The sequence below is a fragment of the Hypanus sabinus genome, chromosome 26 (genome assembly GCF_030144855.1).
Source record: "Hypanus sabinus isolate sHypSab1 chromosome 26, sHypSab1.hap1, whole genome shotgun sequence".
NCBI classification, from domain to species: Eukaryota; Metazoa; Chordata; class Chondrichthyes; order Myliobatiformes; family Dasyatidae; genus Hypanus; species Hypanus sabinus.
The window spans coordinates 42103123-42110812 of NC_082731.1; the positions used below are offsets into that span (position 1 = coordinate 42103123).

The following is a 7690-nucleotide window of genomic DNA, read 5'->3' on the forward strand; positions in this document are numbered from 1 at the left end:
AACGTCGACAGTGCTTCTTCCTATAGATGCTGCGTTCCACCAGTATTTTGTGTGTTGTTGCTTGAACTTCCAGCATCTGCAGATTTCACAGGGATCTCATTTTTAAAAAAATTTTTTTTAGAGCTAAGGCTTGTAATAGCCCCTTCTGGTTCTTCGAACTGCACCACCACAAACCCCCCCGAGTGAACCCCCGCCTAACCGTGGGACAATTGTGGACTTCAGGAAGGGCAAGACGAGGGAACACGCACCAGTCCTCATCGAGGGATCAGAAGTGGAGAGAGTGAGCCATTTCAAATTCCTGGTTGTCGACACTTCTGAGGATCTATCCTGGACTCAACAACTCGACATAGCTGCAAAGACATACAGCACTGGCTATATTTCATTAGGAGTTTGAGGAGATTTGATATGTCACTAAAAACACTCACAAATTTCTGCTGATGTACCGTGGAGAGGATTCTAACTGGCTGCATCACTGTCTGGTATCGGTGGGGTGGGGGGGGGGGATCAAAATAAAGTCAGTTAGCTCCATCATGGGCACCAGCCTCCATCGTATCCAGGCCCCCTTCAAAGTGCAGTGCCTCGCAAAGTCAGTGTCTATCATTAAGGACTCCCCCACCCAGGAAGTGCTCTCTTTTCATTGTTACCATCAGGGAGGAGGTACAGGAGCCTGAAGACACACACTCAACGATTGAAGAACAGCTTCTTCCCCTCTGCCAACAGATTTCTGAATGGACATTGAACCTATGAGTATTACCTCACTGCTTTTTATTTCTATTGCAGCATCATCTTATTTTGGTGCAGAAGCAGAGCCGAGGAGTCAGACATCAGGAAGAGCCGTGGTAGTAGGGGACTCCGTAGTGAGAGGTACGGAAAGGGGTTTCTGCGGCAACAGGCGAGATTTAAGGATGGTGTGTTGCCGCCCTGGTGCTAGGATCCAGGACATCACGGACCGATCGTAGGGAATCCTCAAGGGTGAAGGTGAACAGCCAGAAGTGGTAGTGCATGTCGGCACAAATGACATCGGGAAGAAGATGAAGGACATTCTGCAGCAGATGATACTAAGCTGGGTGGCAGTGTGACATGTGATGAGGATGTTAGGAGAATTCAGGGTGACTTGGATAGGCTGAGTGAGTGGACAGATACTTGGCAGATGATGTTTAATGTGAATAAGTTTGAGGTTAAGGTTGGGAGTAAGAACAGGAAGGCAGATTATTATCTGAACGGTGTAGAGTTAGGTAAGGGAGAAATACAAAGAGATCTAGGAGTCCTTGTTCATCAGTCACTGAAGGTGAATGAGCAAGTGCAGCAGCAGTGAAGAAGGCTAATGGAATGTTGGCCTTTATTACAAAGGGAATTGAGTACAAGAGCAAGGAAATCCTCTTGCATTTGTACAGAGCCCTGGTGAGACCACACCTGGAGTACTGTGTACAGTTTTGCTCTCCAGGGTTAAGGAAGGACATCCTGGCTGTAGAGGAAGTGCAACGTAGATTCAAGAGGTTAATTCCTGGGATGTCCGAACTGTCTTACGCAGAGAGGTTAGAGAGACTGGGCTTGTACACGCTGGAATTAAGGAGATTGAGAGGGGATCTGATTGAAACATATAAGATTATTAAGGGATTGGACAAGATAGAGGCAGGAAATATGTTCCAGATGCTGGGAGAATCCAGTACCAGAGAGCATGGTTTGAGAATAAGGGGTAGGTCATTTAGGACAGAGTTAAGGAAATACTTCTTCTCCCAGAGAGTTGTGGGGGTCTGGAATGCACTGACTCGGAAGGTAGTGGAGACCAATTTTCTGGATGCTTTCAAGAAGGAGCTAGATAGGTATCTTATGGATAGGGGAATCAAGGGATATGGGGACAAGGCAGGAACCGGGTATTGATAGTAGTTGATCAGCCATGATCTCAAAATGGCGGTGCAGGCTCGAAGGGCCGAATGGTCTACTTCTGCACCTATTGTCTATTGTCTATTGACTTCAGAGAATTCGGAAGAAGGCTGAAAAGCAGGACTTATAGAAACATAGAAAATAGGTGCAGGAGTAGGCCATTCAGCCCTTCAAGCCTGCACCACCATTCAGTATGATCATGGCTGATCATCCAACTCAGAACCCTGTACCTGCTTTCTCTCCATACCCCCGATCCCTTTAGCCACAAGGGCCATATCTAACTTCCTCTTAAGTGTAGCCAATGAACCAGCCTCAACTGTTTCCTGTGGCAGAGAATTCCAGGGTGGTTATCTCTGGTTTGCTTCCAGTTCCTCGAGCAGGAACAGGGAGATAATGGATCTGAATGTGTGGCTGAGGAACTGGTGCAGGAAGCAAGGATTTACATTTTTTACCCCTGGGATCTGTTTTGTGGTAGGGATGAATTGTACAAAAGGGACGGGTTGCACCTTAATAGGCGGGGGACCAGCATTCTGGCAGACAGGTTTGCCACTGCAACATGGATGTGTTTAAACTAAGTAGTGGAGGGGAGGGGATGAACTGGCAATATAAAGATGGAGTTAAAGGGAAAGTGAAAATAAGAAAAGTTAAAAAGGACAACAGGATCAATGGAGTAGAAAGCTCAAGAAGAGATCATACAGTATGGCCAAGTGAAACAGGAATTGATGTGAAAGGAGAGGGGAGTAACGAATTAAAAGTATTATATATGAATGCACGAAGTATAAGGAATAAAGCAGATGAGCTTGAGGCTCAGTTGGAAATTGGCAAGTACGATGTTATGGGAATAACTGAGACATGGCTTCAAGTGGACAGGGCCTGGGAAATGAATATTCAAGGATGTACATCTTATCAAAAGGACAGACTGGCTGGCAGAGGGGGTGGGGTGGCTCTGTTGGTGAGGAATGACATATGTTCCCTTGCGAGGGGGGACATAGAATCTGGGGATGTAGAGTCAGTATGGATAGAACTGAGAAATTCTAAGGGTAGAAAGACCCTAATGGGAGTTATCTACAGGCCCCCAAACAGCAGTCTGGATGTAGGGTGTAAGTTGAATGAAGAGTTAAAATTGGCACGTCACAAAGGTAATGACACAGTTGTCTTGGGGGATTTCAACATGCAGGTAGATTGGGAGAATCAGAATGGTACTGGACCCCAAGAAAGGGAGTTTGTGGAGTGCCTCCGAGATGGATTCTTAGAACAGCTTGTACTGGAGCCTACCAGGGAGAAGGCAATTCTAGATTTAGTGTTGTGCAATGAACTGGATTTGGTCAGGGAACTCAAGGTAAAGGAGCCATTAGGGGGTAGTGACCATAATATGATATGTTTTAACCTACAATTTGAGAAGGAGAAGGGAAAATCGAATGTGTCAGTATTACAGTTGAACACAGGGAACTATGGAGCTATGAGGGAGGAGCTAGCCAAAGTTCAATGGAACAATACCCTAGCAGGGAAGACAGTGGAATAACAATGGCAGGTATTTCTGGGAATGATGCAGAAGGTGCAGGATCGGTTCATTCCAAAAGAGGAAGAAAGATCCTAAGGGGAGTAAGGGGTGGCCGTGGCTGACGAGGGAAGTAAAGGGCAGTATAAAAATAAAAGAGAAGTATAACATAGCAAAGATGAGCAGGAAACCAGACAACTGGGAAGCTTTTAAAGAGCAACAGAAGATAACAAAAAAAGCAATACGCCAGGAAAAAATGAGGTACAAAGATAAACTAGCCAAGAATATAAAGGAAGATAGTAAAACCTTCTTTAGCTATGTGAATAGCAAAAAAATAGTTAAGACCAAAATTGGCCATCGAAGACAGAAACAGGTGAATTTATTATGGGGAACAAGGAAATGGCAGATGAGTTGAACAGGTACTTTGGATCTGTCTTCACTAGGGAAGACACAAACAATCTCCCAGATGTAATACTGGCCAAGGGAACTAGGGTAAAGGATGAACTGAAGGAAATTTATATTAGGCAAGAAACGGTGTTGGATAGACTGTTGAGTCTGAAGGCTGATAAGTCCCCGGGACCTGATGGTCTGCATCCCAGGGTACTTAAAGAAGTGGCTCTAGAAATCGTGGACGCATTGGTAATCATTTTCCAATGTTCTATAGATTCAGGAACAGTTCCTGCTGATTGGAGGGTGACTAATGTTGTCCCACTTTTCAAGAAAGGAGGGGGAGAGAAAACAGGGAATTATAGACCGGTTAGCCTGACATCAGTGGTGGGAAAGATGCTGGAGTCAATTATAAAAGAGGAAATTACAACACATTTGGATAGCAGTAGAAGGATCAGTCCGAGTCAACATGGATTCATGAAGGGAAAATTATGCTTGACTAATGTTCTGGAGTTTTTTGAGGATGTAGCTATGAAAATGGACAAGGGAGAGCCAGTGGATGTAGTGTACCTGGACTTCCAGAAAGCTTTTGATAACATCCCACATAGGAGATTAGTGGGCAAAACTAGGGCACATGGTATTGGGGGCAGAGTACTGACATGGATTGAAAATTGGCTGGCTGACAGGAAACAAAGAGTAGCGATTAATGGGTCCCTTTCGGAATGGCAGGCTGTAAGCAGTGAGGTACCGCAAGGTTCGGTGCTGGGACTGCAGCTGTTTACAATATACATTCATGATTTAGATGAATGGATTAAAAGTAACATTAGCAAATTTGCCAATGACACAAAGCTGGGTGGCAGTGTGAAATGTCAGGAGGATGTTATGAGAATGCAGGGTGACTTGGACAGGTTGGGTGTGTGGGCAAATGTATGGCAGATGCAGTTTAATGTGGATAAATGTGTGGCTATCCACTTTGGTGACAAGAACACAAGGCAGATTACTATCTAAATGGAGTCGTTAGGAAAAGGGGAAGCACAACGAGATCTAGGTGTCCTTGTACATCAGTCAATGAAAGCAAGCATGCAGGTACAGCAGGCAGTGAAGAAAGCTAATGGCATGCTGGCCTTTATAACAAGAGGAATTGAGTAAAGAGGTCCTTCTGCAGCTGTACAGAGCCCTGGTGAGACCCCACCTGGAGTATTGTGTGCAGTTTTGGTCTCCAAATTTGAGGAAGGACATTCTTGCTATTGAGGGAGTGCAGCGTAGGTTCACAAGGTTAATTCCCAGAATGGCGGGACTGTCGTATGTTGAAAGATTGGAGTGACTGGGCTCGTATACACAGGAATTTAGAAGGATGAGAGGGGATCTGATTGAAACATATAAGATTATTAAGGGACACACTGGAGGCAGGAAGCATGTTCCCACTGATGGGTGAGTCCAGAACTAGAGGCCACAGTTTAAGAATAAGGGGTAGGCCATTTAGAACAGAGATGCGGAAAAACTTTTTCACCCAGAGAGTGGTGGATATGTGGAATGCTCCGCCCCAGAAGGCAGTGGAGGCCAAGTCTCTGGATGCATTCAAGAGAGAGTTAGATAGAGCTCTTATAGATAGCGGGGTCAAGGGATATGGGGAGAGGGCAGGAACGGGGTACTGATTGTGTATGATCAGCCATGATCACAGTGAATGGCGGTGCTGGCTAGAAGGGCCGAATAGCCTACTCCTGCACCTATTGTCTATTGTCTTATTCAATTTATCTATTTGATTTATAGTGTATACTTCAGTAATTTACAGCTTTTATCACAGCTGCTGCAAAGTCAACAAATTTCACAACATTTTGTATGCTGGTGAAATTAAACCTGATTCTGACCTATTAACCTACGTCTTTGGACTGTGGGAGGAAACCAGAGCACCCAGAGGAAACCCCCACGGTCATGGGGGGGGGGGGAAGAACGTACAAACTCCTCACAGGAAGCGACGGGAATTGAACTCAGAACTGGGAAATCCAAAGCTGTAGTAAAGCGTTGCGGTAAACGCTACCCTACCGTGGCGGCTGCTCTCCCCTCCTGCCCATCACCTCCCCCTGGGTCCTCCCCTCCTTTCCTTTCTCCTATGGGCCACTCTCCTCTCCGATCAGATTCCTTCCTCTCCAGTCCTTGACCTTTCCCACCCACCTGGCTTCACCCCTCACCTTCCAGCTATCCTCCTTCCCCTCTCCCCACCTTTTTACCCTGGCATCTTTCCCCCCCCCCCCCCATCCTTCCTTCTCAGTCCTGAAGGCTCTCAGCCTGAAACGCTGACTACCTGTTCATTTCCGTAGATGCTGCCTGACCTGCTGAGCTCCTCCTGCCTTTGTGGGTGTTGCTTTAGGTGTCAGAGGCTTTTGGAACAGACACCAGTGGAGAATGTTCAAAGAGGTTCTGCTAGTTGGGGAGTGCCATCATTGTAAACACATAATTGTGTAAAATTTACATGTTAAAGCTGATTATAGCAATTAAGCTGCACTTCATTGTTTTTTGTTATCATTGGGTTGAGATCATGTCAGGAGTGCGAGATTGTCCTGGACTTGCTCTTCTGAAGGTTTGCTGTGTAAATAGAGGTTTGTTCTCTTTCTCGGTTACAGCTCCCGTGTGGTGCGGCTTTACTCAATCACCCCATCACCAAGGAGGAAGTGAGTCCACTAACCTGGGGCGAGTGCCTCACCTACACCTTCCCACCGTCTGCCAGAAGCAAGTCGAGAGCATGACCAAACACAAGAGACTCTGCTGCAGAAACTTGTCAAGTTAGTCAGCTCTGTCACGGGTACTAGCCTCCACAGTGCCCAGGACATCCTCAGGGAGTGATTCCTTAGAAAGGCAGCGTCCAGCATTAAGGACCCCCAGCACCCAGGACATGCCCTCTCAACATCAGGGAGGGGGTACAGGAGCCTGAAGGCACACACTCAACGATTCAGGAACAGCTTCTTCCCCTCTGCCATCAGGGAGGAGGTACAGGAGCCTGACAACACACACTCAACGATTCAGGGACAGCTTCTTCCCCTCTGCCATCAGGGAGGAGGTACAGGAGCCTGAAGGCACACACTCAACGATTCAGGAACGGCTTCTTCCCCTCTGCCATCAGATTTCTGAATGGACATTGAACCCGTGAACACTACCTCACTACTTTTTTATTTCTATTTTTGCCCTACTTTTTTAATTTAACTATTTAATATAAATATACTTAAAGTAATTCAGTTTATCTCTCTATTATTATGTTTTGCATTGTATTGCTGGCGCAAAGTTAACAAATTTCTCGACATACGCCAGTACTATTACCTACTGTAGCCAGCTTCAGTGGCATTGGCAGAGATAAGTACATGCATCTCTCCACACAGCATAGGGCTGTTCTCTTTCAATCATTTGCAGTTCTTGTTGGGGAAAAAACATTTTTGACAATGTGGCATTCTCTTCACACTAGATTACATAATAGAGTCACTTAACAACACTTAAAACCACACCTCCAGTCCTTTGATGCATTGCCCAAACAGAAATGATATCAACAGCTGATTATTACTTCTTGAACTCTGATGCCAAAGAAACATTTCATGCTTTTGGAGCTTTCTTTCATTTCTGATTTCTGACACCTTGGGTATTTATCTTTGCTCCTTTTTTATCTAAACCAGGCCTGGGAGTGCCTGTTGCCATTGGCAACGGGCCAGCTAAGTGAGATAAGGCCCACAACAAAACGTTGCTAAGGTGATGGGTAGTTAAAGTAAAAATATCAAAGAAGTTGGGCAAAAAAAACAGGTTTTTCGTCCAAGGGATTGTGACAAGGATTAATGGATAAATTGACAAGACACTGCGTGGATGGGTTGATAGGGTCTATTTATCAAAGGCCCCATGTCCTGGAGTGTGGCCTCTCTACAGTTGACCTAACCTTATCTT

General features: G+C 45.6%; 1 long non-coding RNA gene across 1 annotated transcript; it reads left to right on the forward strand.

Annotated features, from left to right (window-relative positions):
• The first annotated feature begins 538 nt into the window (after positions 1-538).
• Positions 539-7281, forward strand: LOC132381488 (uncharacterized). Its single transcript, XR_009508049.1, has 3 exons — positions 539-864; positions 6391-6684; positions 6825-7281. It is a non-coding gene; the product is annotated as an uncharacterized LOC132381488 (long non-coding RNA).
• Positions 7282-7690: the final 409 nt, after the last annotated feature.